At 39.5% G+C, this 19,194-nt stretch overlaps 1 protein-coding gene across 10 annotated transcripts in view; it reads left to right on the top strand.

Moving 5' to 3' along the window:
• Window positions 1–19,194, top strand: part of KIF16B (kinesin family member 16B) — a 550,717-nt gene that overhangs the window by 461,844 nt on the left and 69,679 nt on the right. For 2 of the 10 annotated variants that reach the window (XR_011972563.1, XR_011972558.1), the window contains one exon: window positions 18,944–18,985. The exons of the other annotated variants lie outside the window; for them this stretch is intronic. The gene's annotated coding sequence lies outside the window, so the exon portion shown is untranslated. The remainder of the gene's footprint in view (window positions 1–18,943; window positions 18,986–19,194) is intronic. 10 annotated transcript variants of the gene reach the window in all.

Here is a 19,194-nt window from a genome sequence, read left to right as displayed (position 1 = left end):
GGGGAGGTGGTTTGGACCTGTGATTTAATTATGCAGGGAGGAAATTCTCTCTATGAATGCTGAATGGCAAACATTCTACAACTCATAGTCTTAAAGAGTTGTCTAGGATAGCTGAAATGCTAAGTGACTTGACTAGGGCCACGTAACTAGTATTTGTTAGATGCAGGACTTAAAGCTAGGTCTTCTGCCATCCAGGTCCGCCTTCAGTCCACTGCCACCTGCTGTCACTTTACTATTAATGTCAAATTGCTATGTCTATCAATTGTCAGGTCCTCCTGATTACATCCTTACAACATCTCTTGTCCATTCCCTTATCATCACTCTTGTAACAATGACCTGATTCAGGTCTTTATAAATCCTAGCCCACACTATTGTAATAAACTACTAATTGTTCTCCTTGCTGGCAATCTTTTCTTCTACCAACCATCCTTCACGTACCGGAAAAACCAGCCTCCTAAAGTATAGGTCTGATCATTTCTCTTCCTTCTCCCTCTATCTCCCCTACTAAAAATAATTTTTAACGAAGCCCAAACAACTTTAAGCACTTTCTATTACATTTAAGATGAAATACAAACCCTCGGCCTGGCATTTAGGTTTTTCCATAAGACAACTTTAGGTAAATCAACTAACCTTCCTTGGCCTAAATTCCTCATTTTTAAAATGTGGAGATTAGGCTCAATCTAGCTTCATTTTCTTCTCTACTAGCATTCTGTTATTCCATGGAACAGCTTGGTAGATTTGTCCTTGAAACGTGTGAAAGGTGCTGTATTTGTCAGATGCCCCTTTAGCATTGGCATCAGATAACCTGCTATGTGGCTGACTACAGAGAAGATGAAAGAACCTTCCATTTGTATTTTGTGTGGGACAACACTTAACAGATGAGGAATATCTAACTGAATATTTTTCCTATTTTTTGAAGTTCATTCTTAGGAAGTAAATATACTTTAAAGAGTTTACTTCATATATAGATAACCAGGTCTTATCACTAATATCATCTTTTAAAAAATACCCCAACCTTCACCTTTACCCAAACAAAAGAGAGAACAGTTTTATTTCTCTCATTACATATCTGTGACCCTTAAAGAAGAGTCTTGATTCAAATAGACAAGGGCTTGGAACAGGTTTACTGCCAATTTGGTGTTCTCGTTCTTGATTGTTAAGCAAGCTCAGGAGGGAAATAAATTATTTCCAAGTTTATGGTCCAGGGTGTCAGGGAGCAAGACGTTTTGTTCAGCAATTAATTTCCCATACGTTTCATTTCCTCTGCATGGACTTTTAAGGCACATGATTATTGGTGAATTCTATTTGGAGCAAAACAATCTCTCCTAGGTCTCTTTAATATTTGCTAACATTTTGTCTCTTAAGAGTCAATGCTACTTTTCTTTAAATGTCACACTTAACTGGCTGTTCAATTTCTACCCTGAGGCTTTTCTTGAAGGCTAAGTGTAGGGGGAGGTAGGATAACATGCAACTGTCCATCTGTTCAACTTCCCCAAACCTGTGGCAAGGAGGCAGCACACACACACGCAGTACCTCCCAGTAGTGATTCATTGGATTCTCTTTAAAATAGATGATAATCACTTGCTTATGAGTATACTGAAGTATTAGTTCATTGTCTGAAGCTAAGTCTGCTCTTTTGTGAAATCTACCTTTGGCATGTCTACTGGTAAACTACCTCTAAGGAGGTTTGTCTCCAATGTACTTTATTTTTTGCTCTGCTATTTGAACCTGGAAAGAGGAGTGGAAGGGGCTCAGTTTAAGGCCCAGCTCTTGTCTCTTCTCTGGTTGTGGGACTTGGGCTCATCACTTACTATTCTTGAGTCTCAGCATCCTCATCTGGATAATATTGCCCATTCTATTTCTCAGGGTTGCTGTGAGGTGAGACTTAAATGAGACAACACATGTAAAAATTCATTGTATTGTATAAATGTGCCCTTCACCTATTAGCAATAATGCCGTATATTATTGGTTCTTTATTTTTAGCTTCATTTAGAATTCACCTGCAAAGACCATAGTTTTCAAAACAACATGACAATATTCCTTCTAAAGTTACATGATAATTACATCATCTATTTAGAGCTGAAAGGGATTTTAGATGCTCTCCATTCCAATCTCTTGATTCTACATATAAGGAAATTGAGGAGCAAAATAGTGAAGTCACAGAAGTGGTAAATGGCAGGGTTGAGATTTGAAGCCCAAGTCTCTGACTTCTTGTTCTTCTGAGGCTGTTAATTGACAAGGAACAGTGTCCTGAGTTTGTGAGGGGCTTATTAGAGACAGATAGATAAGTAGCACTAATGGTACTTTGTGCTACCAAGAGGAATCTCAGCTGTCAGAAAACCCTAGCATACACTGCTCCCAGTCATCATTGAAATAAGTGTGATTACTACTAAGTAAGAGGTCTTGCATTTAAATTCCAGCTTTGCCACTCAGTGCCATAGTGACTTTGGGAAAGTTGCTCATCTCTAAAAACCTTTGGTTTTCTTACAATGAAATATTCTACCAAATGACTAGATGATTTAAGACCATAGGAACCTAAATCTAGAGCTGAAAGAGACCTCAGAGGTCCTCTAGTCCAGACCTCTCCTTTTACAGGTCAGGTCCAGGGAAAGTAAGTAATTTGCCCAAAGAGACCCAAAGAGCTAAAGTTTGAACCCAGGTCCTATGACTTCAGAGGCTGTATTTTTTTTCCACTGTGCCATTCCCCTCTCCCCTCTACATCCATAATGGATAAATGAATAAATAAAGCTTTTATTAAGTGCTTGTTACATGCAAATCACTGTGTTAGGCCTGGGAATAAAGCTAGAACAGGCAATCTTTGCTCTTCAAGAATTCACATTTCCCTGGAGGAGACAACCCAAATGGAAGGTTTCAGTTGCTAGTCAGACGGGAGGACACCATGTTCCTTATGTTGTAGCAGCAAAGCAGATAATAATGTTTCTTTTTTATTGTCATTTCCACTGATAAGATCATATCAGTTTCTGATGTCAAATCATTGGACAGGGCTAGGTACTTTGGTGACAAGAAATTTCATGTAGGGATCTTTGAAAGCTGTGATTGTAGCACCTGCAGGGGCAGTTGCCAAGCTGTAACTCCATGGAGATTGCTTCCCAGGATGGTGGTTAAGGACAATTTTCTGGAAGCACTGCTATTCCCAAAGTTCTTGGGTTCAGGTTGTTGGGCTATCTCCATTTGTGTCTAAGGGGACATGGTGGTCAACGTGGTGATGGTACTTTGCTTGGAACCTCCCACTTCCAGTCTCTCCTTCAGGGTTCTTTGCTGCTTCAGCTAGGTTCACTTAACTGCCAAGATCATATTGTCCAGAACATGGTACTAGCCACCATTGTTCTTCAAAAGATTTATTAAAAAACACTAAATCCGCATTGCTACCTTTTATTTATAAAGGGTACTAAAGTACCCTTTATCACATCCCTTTTGAGAGGAAGCCATTGACTTGGATTTAGAGATCTTTTTGTTACAAGATTTGGAATATAATATGTACTATAATGAGATTTGACAATTTGATGATTTTGGCTATGGAGAACTGACCTTGGCCCAAACTTATCAAAATAATTCAAACTTCCCCAAATTAAACTTATAAAATGGTGTCTTTGAGGAAAAAACAAAATAAAAGAATATTTTCAAATTTCTGGCTAAGAAAAAGGGAAAAGTTGGCAGTAATGTCTCTAAAGTTTCCCAGCAGATGCAGTTTTAAGAACAAATTACTAGTAATTTGTTTGACAGATATTTATTAGCCACTACTATAATGACAATAGCTAGCAAGAGACTTTCAAAGCACTTTATATGTTGTCTCATGTCATCTTCACAACAATCCTGTGAGGTACATGCTATTATTATTCCCCATTTTACAGATAAAGAAATTGAGGTTGAGAGGCTGTCACTTGTCCAGGGTCATACAGATAAGAGTCTGCAGTGGGACGTGAACTCAGCCCTTCCTGATTCCAAGTTTAATACTATGCACTTCACTAACCAGTTTCCTCAGAGCACCGTGTATTGTTTGTGGTGTGTGTGTGTGTGTGTGTGTGTGTGTGTGTGTGTGTGTAGGGGGCAGTGGGGGTGTTCAGGGTTTAGGAGAGGGAAGATCTATGAGACAAAGTTCCCCCTCCTCGAGACTTTGATACTAATAATTACAATACCAGGAATTATAGAATTTGGTTGGAAGGGACCTTAGAGCTTATTTCATATAGTCAATCTAATTTGTAAAGCTATTTTTAGATATATTAAGATTTTTGTTTTGTTTTGTTTAATGCATAAAAACTGAATGATGCAGTTGAAGAGTGCAGGCTGAGATGACTCAGAGGACTTCATTAAGATGATGTCATTTAAGCTTAATCTTGAAGAATGGGAGGACGGATGGAGATATGTACCTGATGTGGAAGGCATTGCCTGGCAGAGGAATGACATTGGTAGTGGCATGGAGGTACAAGGTGTGAGAGTACTGGTTTATTCCTTGTAAGTTATCCTTCTAAAGCAGACTTGGGACTCAGAGAAAAGCTTAACACTTAGACCAGACAAACCAGACTCATTAGGGAGGAAGCTAGGCGGTGATGTAGAGAGAGTGGGGAGACAAGCAGTCAAGAAGACCCAAGTTTGAATTCTGACTCAAACACTTATTAACTGTTGTGGTGCATAAAATTCTGAGAGACAAAATTTCAGGTATGAAAAATGAATTTATTAAGTAGGCCAGCAAATAATAAATTGAGATCAGTAGTCTCTCTCTGCAAACAAAGACCAAAAAGCATCATATTCAGCTAGTTTAAAGATGGTTCTGTCTTCCAGACAGTAATGGATCAAGCAAAAGGCAACTCTGATTGATGGGCATTTAATGAGAAGGTGGGCTAAGAGTTCTCAGCTCCTCCTATGAGGATAGGGTGAGACATGAAAACTGAGAAGACCTAGTCTTGAGTTTAGTAACCTCACATAATCTAGATGTGGGAAGTCATGCCATTTAGGATCTCTCTGGCTAGATTTCTCCTTTGTAGACCAGGTCACCCCAAACTTTAATGAAGGGAGCAAGGACACTTGAATCTCTTGGGGTAGCGTTGACTAACCAGTTTGGCTTCCATTTATAGGATAAACACAAGTAAATGGTCTTGCCCAAGTCTTGAGAGGTGCTGGAATGTGATCATATTCCTCAGCTGGAATGGGCTTGGATAGATTTCTCTTTAAGCTACCGTAAGAGATGGCCTTTTGGATAGAGAAGGGAGTATTATGAACTAATCTTAGCAATCAAATGATACAGAATTAAAGTTAATTTTCTTCATTATGTTACCCTGGGTACACAGTGTACTAACTTAACCACTCTCAGCCTTTCCTAATCTGAAAAAAAGAGAAGAGTTGAACCAATCTCACAGGATTGATATGAGGATCACATGAGATAATATATGCAAAGTGCTTTACACACCTTAAAGTACTATGCAAATATTAGCTATTATTATTAACTGCCATTAGTGGCAGCTTTCTTTCCTTGTGGTTTAAGATCCATGCTTTCCTAGCAACCCAGTAGTAGATATTATGCCTTGGTTCCAAAGCAGTTCTTAACCTGTGCTCCGTGGGTCCATGCATAGATTTCAGGGGGTTCTAATTAAAATAGTGCTTTAGACAGCACTTCTTAAACTGTGGGTTGTGAATCCATATGGGAGTTGTGAAAAATCTGGCAACAGTTAAAGGTTTCTGAAAGCTCAATGACCAAAAATTAATTACAAATCAAACCCATACTGAATCCTAGGTGTTCCTGGCAGCACCTGCTGGTGTTTCACTGAATAGCTCCACTACAGCCTTGGTTCTGCCATGCAACACCAACAAACACCACTGAAAGTGGAAAAGGCGTCCTGAGTAGAAAAGGTTTAAGAAGCCCTGCTTTAGGAAACCATATGTGGCAGAGGGGAATAGGATGAATTGAACCAGAGAGAGGTTGAAGCCTGGAAGACCAGGTAAGAGGTCATTGCAACATAACAGGGATAACTTTTTAGTAGTTTGAACTAGAGTAGTGACTGCAATAGGGAATGGAAAGAAAGAGACAGTCTATAAGAGGGGTTGTAAGAAGGAAGAAATGATTTGAGGAAGAAATAATTTAAACAAAAAAAAGAGTTGTTATTAACATAGTGAGTGAGAAAGTTATCACATTTTATTTTATACTAATCCACAAGTGCCAGAGCAAAGATCTGAACTTGAGTCTTTTGTGATCCCAACTCTGGTGTTTGATTGGATGTGTGAACCACAGGAGGGGTCAAAGAGACTCTAAATAAGCGTTCTTACTTGGGATCCAATAACATGTATTTATTAATATATTCTGTTTCTTACATCATCATAGTATCCCAAGTATTTCTCCCCTTGCCCCTCACAGAGAGCTATACCATGTGAGTACTTTTTTTCAAAGAGGAAACAGAAATCAGCACAACTGATCACTACATGAAATAAGTCAAAAAAATATGCAATGTATAACATCTGTGGACTGCCCACCTCCACAAAGGTTTAAGTTGGAGGTATTTTCTCATATCTCTTCATTTTATTTATTTTTTATTGTATTACTCTCATTACCTAGCAAAAAACCTTCCTATTTGATTAAAAACTGCTGGGAAAAGTGGAAATCAGTTTTAATTGAAAAAGGAATTTTTCCCTAGGTAACTTATATTTTCAACTTTTTTGAATTCTGGGTTATCAAGTTCTATTGTTTCTGAATCTCCTTTGTCTAGTCAATTCCATTGATCTATCTCTGTGTTCTTTAACCAATGCCAAATAGTTTTGATGACTATTGCTTTTTGATATAGTTTGAGGTCTAGGTGCCTTTTATTTCTTTTCATCATTTCCCTTGATATTCTAGATCTTATGGTTTTCCAAATGAATTTTGTTATTTTATCAAGCTCTGTAAAGTTATCTGCTTGGTAATTTGATTGGTATAACATTAAAAACATAAATAAATTTTGGTAGTATCATCATTTTTGTTATATTGTCATGGCCTATCCATGAGCATTGGATATTCCTCTAGCTATTTAGGAGTTATTGTTTGTTTCTTTGTGGGGGATCGATGACACACGAAAAGATTAAGAATCCATGTCCTAGGGGCAAGATGGGGCAACTGGAGTCTTTTAACCAGGGGGCAGAAATGGTCAGTCCTGTGCTATAGGCATATCTTTTCATTCTTTACTACTCTTGAAACCTTCTATCTCACTCAGCAGGACTTCTTAACTAGTTTTTTCCTTTGGTAATCTGATGAAACCTATGGACCCCTTGGCATCATGTTTTTCAATGACAAAGGAACTGCTGAATTTCAGTTAGAGATTAGTGAAAATGTAATTTCCCCTCATTCCAAGGTAAAGTTCATAGATTCCCTCTTTCCCCCACCCATCTCTCTTTAAAACTCCTGTTTTAGAGTATACAAAGGTCTAGCTGACTAAACTTAGCCGTAGTTGTATTTTGTCTTTGTGTTCCCAAAATCAGCACAAAATACTTGGTATGTAATAGACACTCTTAAGAATTGCTTATTGATTGATGAAAAGAAGAAGCCTTGGGGAAGTTAACTATTTTCAGGACTCTGGACAGGGGTTTGCTGGAGCCCGATCTAACCATCAGAGAGATACTGTTAAATTTTCAGTTTGGCAAAAGCTACAAATCAAGGCTTGATTTATTGTTCTGTGGTTTGTCTAGGTTTAAGAAAGTGATAGAAAAATATTAACAATCCACATTAAATTTAAAGTGTTTCATCTGCACTTAAAGTGATAGGAAAAATATTAACAATCCAAATTAAATTTAAAGTGTTTCACCTGCACTTTTTTTTTCCTTTCTGTAAATCCAGTTGTAAAACACTCTACATCATTTCCATCAGGCCACCAGGGAGCAAACTAGATGTCTTGATGCTAACCTGATAAAAAATGAAAACCTTCTTTTATACATATATAGTTGATCCTACCAACTCACCACTGGCAGAACCTGAGCTGAATTTTGAGTTACTGCTTCTTTTTAAAGTTAGCTTTTTAAAAAATGCATCCATCTTTTGATACTCATCCAACCACACCCCCACACAGTTACCTTGTGACCAGTGGCATATGTTTGAGATATATCTCCCTGACAGAGAATAGGGATGCTCTCTGTGGCCTTGGTCTGCAGGGGAAATTGAAGTCATGACCCTGGCAGCACAGTGTTTTAAAACACCAAATTTGCCAACCATAGACAGGACAGGAAAGTACAGCCCTTCTCCTCTCCCTTACCCTCTGTTCCATTCTGCAGCAAACCTGCATCGCTCTTGAGCAAGATGCAGCCATAGAAAATCCAAGGCAATGACTTTTTAGCTTGGGTTGTGCCTACTGTGGGGCAGCTAGTTAGTACAGTGGTCAGAGCACAGGGGCCTGGAGTAAGGAAGAGTCCTCTTCTTGAGTTCAAATTTGTTCTCAGACATTTACTAGCTATGTGACTCTGGGCAAGTCACTTAACCCTGTTCGCCTCAGTTTGCTCATCTGGAAAAATAAGTAGAAGAAGGAAGTGGCAAACTACTCCAGTATCTCTTTCAAGGAAACCTCAAAAGGGGTCATGAAGATTCAGACATGACTGAAAATCAACTGAACAACTGCCTACTTTATTGCTTTAGCTTAGACTCTACTAGTCCCAAATACCTGGGACTCAATTTTTTCATGTAATATGTAGGGGTTGGACTAGATGGCATCTAGTTTGATGATTCTACGATCCTTCCAGCTTGAATATTAAATGGTTTTAAGTGGCATCTCTTAAAAATATGGGAGTGCCTTAATTTGGGGCATATACTCAAGAAAGTCATTCTGTCATTCATTTTTATGTGCATATTAGAAATGGCATAGTAGCAAAAGTAATGGAGTTGAGCTCAGGAAGCCCAGTTTCAAATACCAGCAAGGATTCCTTAGTTATGTGACCATGGACAAGTCACTTAGCATCTCACAGTTTTAATTTCTTCATCTGTAAAATGGGTATGATAGTACTCTAACTACCTGGCTTATAGGGATGTTGTGGGGGAAGTGCTTTACAAACCTTAAGGCTACATACAAATGTGAGTTATCATTTTTGAACTTCTAGCTAACTAAATCCACTCTGAGAACTAAGCAGGCTTAAAGGCCCAGGGCCTAAGGGAAGTCAGGTTAGAACTAAAAGGAACCATGATATTGCTAGGTTAAAGAATATGACTCAGAATACAACAAAATTAACATAATAATGATAAAATTACAAAATAACAATCCCTTCCTCCCCGTGTGTATCATATCTAGAAGAGCTCTGGTCCAGCTCAAAGAACACTAGACTTGAAATCCAAAAGTCTGGGGTCAAGTTTGAGTTCCGCAACTAGTTGTGTAGCCTCCAACAAGTCTCTTTGCCTCTCTGAGGCCTATGTCTCTTCATTTGTGAAACAGAGAAAAGAAAATGTGTCCTGGGTCCTTCAAAAGGTGGTTGTGAACATTAAAGGAGAAACTCTTTGTGAATATATTCGGTCAATTGTAAAGTGCTAGAGCCACTGCAGAGGTTTACAACTGTGGGCAGAGCTCCAAGACCCAATGAAGAGGGAAAAAAAAATATTTGGAGGTCTGAATCTGTGCTTCAATAGATCTCTAAGGGCTGGCTAAATGAAGAGGTAATGAAGGAGATGGAGTGTATTGTTTCCTTTAGGACCCAGCTCCCCTGCTTTTTATTCCAGTTTAGCTAACACAGGCAAGTAGAGTATTACTTGTGATTTCCCTATGGTTATGGCCTGAAAATCATTTCCTCTTTATATGTGATGTATGTAGAATTTCACCTGGGCATTTCCTCCCCTGGGAGTTTTTAAAATATTGATGAATAATGTTATATGTGCTTCTTTCCCCTAAGTCTAGTTTGGATGCTGTGAAGCAGAGATGGATTGAGGGGGAAGGAACGTCAGTGTTTCCTTCCTGGCTCAGAAATCTTGTCATCCTGTTAACTTTACAGCCTGCATTTGTCAGTAGTAGGTTGTAAGCTGTTACCAGGGAGGGGATTTTTTTTTGTTAGTTATTTTTGTTATGAAGACTGTCTGTTTCTAGCTTTCCTCAACTTGTGAAATGAGACAGCTCACAAAAGTGGGATGGTTGATGATTCTCTCACCCTCAGTTGCTCTTCCAGGATCTCTTAATATGAAGCCCAGAAATATCTCACTAAGCAAATGAGAAAATAAAAATTCAACCACCTACACCTCATCAAGAATACCCTGCCAACTAGCTGATCTTTAGGTTGCTACTCTACTATGGAGTCATGTTAGCTGCCCCATGGCGTGGGACTGCCTATGGGAAACTACAGTAAGAAAACTATACGGTCTGAGCTATTAGAAATGGTTTCTGTGTATTTCTTGGTTTGGTATGCTAAAGCACTCTGATAGCAAAAATCTATGGCAGTGAACTAAGGTGATGAAGTACCCTCTTGATACCATAATAATATGGACTGGACCAGCTGAGCTGACCACCATTTTTTAAAGTTACGTTCCATGAGTAAATAGTTACTAATTGTACTGTGGTAACATGACTATAAACATTTTCTAATTAGTTAAAGAAAAAGCCTGTGGATTTAAAGGACTCAAGGAAAGTTAAATAATTAAGTTTGTTTCGTTGCTCTAAAAGTGAATTAGTACTTGCTAGAGCTGGTGAATTTCTATTCTTTCTTTCTTTTTTTTTGAGTGTCAAGTTGATATTTGTTTAGCTTGGTTAAAAAAATATACACACAACAAAAAACCATTAGTGCCGTTGAGATGAATTTCAACACAGAGCTAATTCTTAGAGCCAAACTGAAAACCACTTAAGAAAGATTTTTTTTTTAATAGAAATGCTGACAGGATCATAACTATGGTAGCACAGAAGACACCAGAGCATATACAGACACACATACAGAATCCAATAAATATGATCATGAATAGCAGCAGGAGAGAACTCAGCTACAAGATTTTGCTTCTGTTTATTCAGCCTTTGGGTTTCACCAGAGGCTTATGAAGGGCCCGCTGTGTGCCAAGCACTCAGCCACACACGATGGGGGATACAAAGGCAAAGAAAGGAGGAACATCATTCATGAGCTTATTCACTTAGGGCTGGAGGGAAGGGACCTTGGAGGACAACTAGCCTCGTCCCATCAGATTTTTTTTTAGCATTTTTTTTGAGTATAAAGGACCAGAAAGGTTAAGATGCCTGCTTCAAGTTGCATAAATAAGCAGTATCCCTGGGATTTGAACCCAGCCCCTCTGATTCTGAATATAGCTTTATACAACTCTAATAACAGGAAAGTAAGTCAATAAGCCTTTATTAATCACCTACTATGTGCCACTCATTGTGCTAAGCCCTGAGGATACAAAGGAAAGTAAAGGCACTCCTTGTTCCTTAGGACATGACAATCTAATAGGAGAGACAGGGAACAGCTATGTAGAAATAAACAATATATCAGATAAATTGAAGGTAATCAAAGGTAATCATTATCCTCACCTAGCCTCTTTAGTCTGGTTAAATAAAGCTCCAAGGTTAATTTGCAGGAATCAAGAAGAACTTGATGTGATAGAAAGGAAGTTTTTCACCCCAAACCAAATAGTATTCAAAATTCAGGTACTGATAGCCCTGGAAGAATCAAAGAAGTTCCAGGGGAAGACTTCAGTGCTTAAAGGTTTCTCTGGCTGGGTCTGAATTGTTGTTGTAAGTGACTTGCCCAGGGTCTCACAGCTAGTAATTGTCTGAGGTCGGATTTGAATTCACAAAAACCCAGGCCCAGTGAGTGCTCTATCCTTTCTACCACCTAACTGCCCCTGGGTCTGAATTACACAAAAACTAAAATAGCCCCTGTTGCTATAAGCTACAGGACAGCTAGGTGGCACAATGGATAGAGGGCCAAGCCTGGAGTCAGGAAGACCCATCTTCATGAGTTCAAATCTGGCCTCGGACACCTACTAGCTGTGCGATCCTGGGCAAGTCATTTAACCCTGTGTTTGCCTCAGTTTTCTCATCTGTAAAATGAGCTGGAGAAGGAAATAGCAAATCACTCCAGTGTCTTTGCCAAGAAAACCCACAAATAGTCAGACATGACTGAAAAATGACTGAAACTATAAGCTAAAGCAATTGTAATCTTTACAAGAAAGCATAGAAGCGGCAGATTCTGCAGCCAAGTGCAAGCATCAGGTTATAACATTTTTAACTAACATCAGGAAGAACAGACCAACAGTGGATGAAGTCAGCTTGATGCCCATAATCCAACTGTAATACTAGGCCAGCATATAATAGGGTCTCTGTGAGAAAGTGAGTCACAGCATCAGACAAAGATGTATTCCAATGGGTATGCTGTCTTAAGACTATGATGATCTCTGGCTACTTGTGTTTCCTCCCCACCTATGTTCTCTATCCTTGTGTGCTCTCCATGCAATCTTCCTGGCCATGTGTGTTATCTGGCCACACATGGCCCCTACATATGTTCCCATTTCTATATGTGCTTCTTACTCTTTCCCACTGGTAGTGTGATATCCTATAAAAGAACATGCCCCAGTGTATGTGGATCTTCTCTGTCCTTTATTTTGCAAAATAACTAAATGCCTTTTGGTTTAAATGGTGGCCTCTTGTTGATCTTGTAACAGAAATGGTGGTGGTGGCTGATGGATGGTGGTTTTGAGTGGATGTTATCTCGAAGCCTTCCTTCATTGTCGTGTAGGTTGCAAGGGAGTTGTTCAAGAAGGACCTGACCTAGTTAGTCAATAAATATCTGAGTGCCTGCTATATGGCAGGCATTGTGTTAAATACTGGGGATCAAGAAGCTTGTGATCTAACGGAGGAGACAACAGGCAAACTCCTACGTACAAACAAGCTACAGGCAGGATAAACAGGAAGCAATCAACAGATCTAAGAGGGGTGGGGAAGCCTTCTTGTAGAAGGGGGGATTTTATATGAGATCTAGGGAATCCAGAGGTGGAAATGAGAACGTTAGTGTTCTCTGCATAAGTGCAGTGAAAATGCTGAGAGTTGGGAGGGGCTGTGTCTTGCTGGAAGGACAGCAAGGAGGCCATTGTCACTGGATCCAACAGTGCTGGAACTGGGAGTGAAGTGGAGTGTAGAGCAAAAGAAAATAGTGGAAATAGGGGAAGAGGGAAGCAAACAGGGGATTTTATATTTGAGGATGGATCTACACAGATCTTTACAAGACATTGTCCCTTTCTTTATGGAACTTATAGTGTGGGGTAACCCAACCAAATGGTGTAGATTACAGTTCCTACGGAGCAAAGTCAGCCTGAGTGACCCTGGACTTAAAATCTGGCTTAAATTTTGAATGTATAAGTAGCCAGCCTATTAGAGCTGGAGGTCCAGAAATACCCTTGTGCATGTACACTTTGACCTGGGGAGCAACCTCACGATCACAGGGATCAATCAGCATACTTTTGCTCTTATATGGACATTGGAATCAGCACTAGCCACACCCAACTGCATTGCAGCCATGGTGTGCTAATAAGGTACTTTTATCTTTCTTTTTCTAAGACCCAAGCCAAGTTTTCTTTTAATATTATTCAGTCCTTTGCCTAGTTTCTGTTATATTGACTTGAGGTTGTGCTGTTTCTCTCAGGCAGTAGTGTATAGATGGCATTGGAAAACCACTGAGGGTGGCAGCTTCACCTCAGTATAATTTAAACAATAAGCAGGATTAGCCTTCAGCAAAATTCTGAAGGAGGTAAAATTGATCCCTTTCTCTCTCTCAGTTGTACAGATGTAAGTGCAACTAAAGAGATACAGACAGACCTAAATGTCAAAAAAAGAGTGAGATACTGGAAGTCCCTAGGTTAGTTAGGGGTGCTTTGTTTATACTATTCAGCCAGAAGATTTCTTTTTTTTCTAAGTTTAATATTATTTTATTTTTCCCCCAGTTACATATCAAGAAAATTTTTAGCATTCATTTTTACAAAATTTTGAATTTCAAATTTTTCTCCCTCCCCTCTTCTGAAAATGGTAGGCAGTTTGATATAGTTTATACATGTGCAGTCATGCAAAAATTTCCATATTAGTCCCAGTTGTAAAAGAAGAAACAGATCAAAAGAAACTCACCAAAAAGAATAAAGTAAGTGAAAAATTATGTTTCAATCTGTATTCAGTCCACCAGTTCTTTATGTGGATATGGATAGCATTTTCCTTCCTGAGTCCTTTGTACTTGACTTGAATCTTAGTGTTGCTGAGAAGAGCTGAGTCATCCATTGTGGTTCATCATACAATGTGACTGATCCTGTGTACAATGTTTTCCTGGTTCTGCTCATTTCACTTTGTATCAGTTCCTACAAGTCTTTCCAGGTTTTTCTGAAGTTGGCCTGTTCATCATTTCTTATTGCACAGTAGTATTCCATTACATTCATGTACCACAGCTTGGTCAGTCATTCTTCAACTGATGGGCAGCCAGAATGTTTCAAGGAGGAGATGTAATAGCAGTTGTACTTGGACAAAATATTGTACTTTTCTCTGCCTAATCTATGTTTGAAATATGTATTCTGAAAGTAAGCCTTGTCAGAAACTGATGATTGCCTGCTCAAATACTCTATTTCCTGATGCATGCACACTCAATTTGCAACTAACAATTTAGCAGTGTTTTTGAAAGGATTATCCCTCATTGTCCACATGCAGAATACCAATTATGGTAAGCTACATCAAGCCAGCTCCCAAATAGACTTCTTTTTGAGGCAATCAGGGTTAAGCAACTTGCCCAGGGTCACACAGCTAGTAAGTGTTTGAGGCAGAATTTGCCCTCAGGCTCTCCCTTTCCCCTTTTCCATTGTTTGTCTCCTTTTCTCCTTGCCTGTTTTTCTCCACTTGTGATTCCTCATCTCTCTGTCCTTTTCAATTGATTTCAGTCCAACAAACATAGCCCTGCTGTGGGCAGGTCATTGTGCTAGGCTGCCCTGGACCTAGAGAGAAAAAGAAATAAAATAATCCCTGTCCTCAAGGAGCTTACATTCTTTAGAGGAATACAATCTTTAACCTGACAAACTGTGATCACTTCTGTGATCAGATATAAAGTCCTCTGGTTTTTAAAGCTCTTGGCATCTTTCTCCTTCCTTCCTGATCAGTCTTACACTTTGCATCACTCCATCAACTCTATAATCCACACACTGGACTTCTTGCTGAGGTAGATCCTTTATCTTTGGACACCAGATTTTTTCGCTGACTGGCTCCCACTCTTGGAAGACTTCCCCTTCTCCCCTCCACCCCATAGCTTTTCTAGCTTCCTTTTCGGATCAAATACACCTTTTGCAGGAGATTTTTCCTCACCTTTCCTTGCTACTCCCTTCCCTCCCTCTCCCCCTCAGCCTGTCCTCTGATATTGCCTTCTAGATACCCTGTATATATCTCCTCAGTATTAGTTTTGCACATTATCTCTCCCATTAGAATTCAAGTTCCCTGAAAGCAGGGATTGTGTTTTTGCCTTTCTTTGTATCCCCAGTACTTAGCACAAAGTCTGGCACATAGTAATAAATGCTTGTCAACTGACTGATTGACAAGGAAAAAAAGTACTAATAACTAGGGGGACTTCCTATTGGAGGTGGCACCTGCGTGTAGCCTTGGAGGGTTCTAAGAGGTAGAGAGGAGGAGGAAGTCCACCTGCATTTCAGGCATGGGAAGCAGTCTGTACAAAGGTCTCAAAGTGGGAGAAGTAACAAGTTTTGGGAACAGCAAGTAGGTCAGTTTGACTGTAGGAACTGTGATTTAAGGGGATACAGGGTAAGAAGAAATAATTCTGGGAAGGTAGGCTGGAGCCAGACTGTGAAGGGCTTTAAATGCCCTTCTCAGGAGTCTGTATCTTATGCTAGAGGCAGTTGGGAGCCAATGAAGATTCTTGAGCCAGGGAAGCTATGTAAAGAATGATGCTCTTGAGAGATTATTTTGGCAGTGTCATGGAGGATGGGTGAGAGAGGAGAGACTGGAAACAGGAAATACAGTTAAGAGTCTTAAGGAGAAGAGAAGAGGGTTTAAATTAGGATGAGATAGTAAGTTTGGAGGGAAGGGCATTAATGTGAAAGATGCTATGGAAGCAGTATTGACTCTCTACTTCCCTCCTTCCCTTCCTTTCCCTCATCTGTCTCTGTCTGTCTCTCTCTCTCCTCCCTCCCTTCCTCTCTCTTTTCCCCTCCTCAGCCTCCTCTAGCATGCACACAAACACACGCATATACAAACACACACACACACAAAAGCTCTGTTCCCCTTTAATTTCTTTCTTCTGGATCTATTTCTTCCCTAATTTTTATATGTGAAGACTTAAAATTAGAATCTTTTTGGTCCTTTGTCTTGTTGCCAATCTATCCCACATGGCTGTCCTACTTTAGCTGGTGGTCTGTGATGTTATAATTAAATTATAAATCATTGTTATTGTTTTTTAGTGGGACAAACCAGACACATACACAGCCTTCCATTTCCTAGTGGGCCTCTTCTCTCACACAAAGCAGTAGCCCATGATTTAACCCTTTGGGCATATGAAAGGAAAAAGATCAATAATCAATGTCTTCAGTGTTTTACTTTTATTGTCTTGCTAATTTTTTTTATCAGCTTTAATCATTAGGATAAGAAATAACTGTGTGATCTATAGTAAGAGCATAGTCCTGGGTAAACAAAAAAACTATAACCGAACTATGATGTAGTCCCAGGGAAACTCCTGTGTTAGATGACCTTAGATGCGGAACTAAATCATTATAAGGTATTTATCTTAGGTATGTGACCATAATAATCATACCTATATATTAGTCTTTATATTAAAATGATAAAATAAGAAAGTCCTGTAAAGGGCTGAGACCTCAAAGGTTTGATTGAGACATCATGGAAGTACAAAGTTAGGACATAGTGACCTGCAAAATGCAAGCCTGCACGAATCAGCTTCTAGATGACTTTGTCGCACCAAACATGAATCAGGAGACCTATAAACAACTGTGAATTCTGTATCTCTGGGTCTCAGACCATAATGGATGAGCTGTAGATGCCACCTTTGCTTCTCTTAATAAAGGTTGGTTTCTTTTCCCAAAGAGCTTTCCAGTTTCCTTTTTACACACATATGCAACTGTTTTATGCCTTGCAATGGTTGTCCTGTTTATTGTTAATGTAAAATCTTTATGTGGCATTTTAGGTTCTTGAGGACTCTGGTGAGGCGGAGTACAGAGAAACCTACCATCTTACAGGGTAGTATCTGGAGCCCTAGATTCTAGCCCAGGACCTCCCCCAAACCAGTTGTGTGACTGAGGGCAAGATACTTAATCTCTATGATTCTGTCCTCATGGGTCAATTTTAAAAGTTCTTTGTTAGCATGGTAAGAATTTAGAGCTGGAAGGAATCTTAAGCAACGTCGAGAGGTTCCCAAACTTACGTGGTCTACCATCCCCTTTTTAAAAAATGTTACTCAGCATCCCCCTGGAAATCTACTTGCCTTAACCTTTTAACAACTTTTTTAAAAAATTTGCATCATTTCAAACTACTACTGCCCTCCTGAATTGTTCCGGCACCCCCACCAAGGGGTGGTATCACCCACTTTGGGAACCTATGATAGATTAGCCTGATCATTTTACTACAATATTTCAAGGATGTGTGATTTGTTTAAGTGTGGATACTTTCCTTATATTCATTTTCTAATCTAATGCCTTTTTTGACTTAGTAGATGATCCTAGAGAGTTTCTGTGGCTGAAAAATCCATCACTTTGGGGGGTGTGTGTGTGTGTGTGTGTGTGTGTGTGTGTGTGTGTGTGTGTGTGAGAGAGAGAGAGAGACAGACAGACAGACAGACAGACAGAGACAGAGAGAAACAGAAAGATAGAGTAAAGATAGAGATTGAGACAGACACAGAGAGAAACAGACACAGAGACAGAGACAGAGAGAGAAGACAGAGGCGGGGGAGAGAGAAAATATCTTGTTAATCTACTTTAACAACATCTGTCCTTCCTCTCTATTCATGCTCACACACTCAAGTTTAGGGTCTCCTTATCTATCATCTATATTATTACAATAACTTTCTAATTGAACTACCTGCTTCCAATCTTTCCCCTCTGCAGTTCATCATCCACATAGTTACCAAAATAATCTTTCTAAGGTACAGGTCTGATCATAATACTTCCTTGCTTCAGGAAGTAGCCAAACAGGTGATGAACTTCTCTGCCTTAATTCAGTAGTTTCTCCTAATAGATATTTAATCCATCGGGGCAGCTAGGTGGTGCAGTGGATAGAGCACCAGTGCAGAAGTCAGGAGGACCTGAGTTCAAATCTCAGCTCAGACACTTGATACTCACTAGCTGTGTGACCTTGGGCAAGTCACTTAACCCCAATTGTCTCATCCTGAGTCATCTCTAGTCATCCTGATGAATATCTGGTCACTGGATTCAGATGACTCTGGATGAGAAGTGAGGCTGGTGACCTGCACAGCCCTCCCTCACTCAAAACAAAGTCAAGTGCAAGTCATATCATTATTTTTCTGATGGCATGGTCTTCTTTGGCAACAAAGAATGAACACACACACACACACACACACACACACACATTAAATCCATCATTTAATCCATACTCAAAGCCTTTCCAGTATGATAGCATTTGTTAGAGCTGGCTGGGAAAGCCTTTGATAACTCAAGATCATGTTGTGATGACTTATCAAAAGAGGACTTAATATAGTCACCAGGCAGAACTGGTGACCAAGGCAGGCTGAGTGGTCAATCACCTCTTAGCTAGGTGTGAGAAGGGGGCAGGGTTTGATTGCATGTGGAAATCTACTCACTCACCACTCTCTTTCTGTGGGCAAAGCTTCTCTAGCAACTCATTTCCCTTCTGGAACATTTGTTTACTTTCAAACCTTGTATTCATTTCCTTTGTGGAGGTGGGGGGTGATGTTTAAAAGGGTGAGGGAAGGATGACTCCCACTTTAATTTGTTCATTTCTGCTTTCACAATTATTATTTTTCTTTAAAAGCATTCAGTAATATACTACTTTGGTTGCAGGTTCTCTTGGGGATCCATAAGGTCCTTTGCCTTATTTATCAGGTATTGATTTATTTTTCTTTGCCCTTAAATATTTATTTATAGATGTCTGGACTCTTTTACCCAATCTGTATGCCATGTTCCCTTCTGTTATTAATGTCTTTTTTCGGTTGGTTTATCTCTTTTTGCTTGAGGTCTTTAACCGAGTTTTTGTTCTGAAATCTGTGTTTATTTCAGCTTTTTTTTCTCCTATAGTCTGCTATTGTTCACTT

The sequence above is a fragment of the Notamacropus eugenii genome, chromosome 1, assembly GCF_028372415.1.
Source record: "Notamacropus eugenii isolate mMacEug1 chromosome 1, mMacEug1.pri_v2, whole genome shotgun sequence".
In the NCBI taxonomy this organism is placed as follows: Eukaryota; Metazoa; Chordata; class Mammalia; order Diprotodontia; family Macropodidae; genus Notamacropus; species Notamacropus eugenii.
Note: the sequence above shows the minus strand (reverse complement) of the source record. Positions and strands in the feature narration are given on the sequence as shown.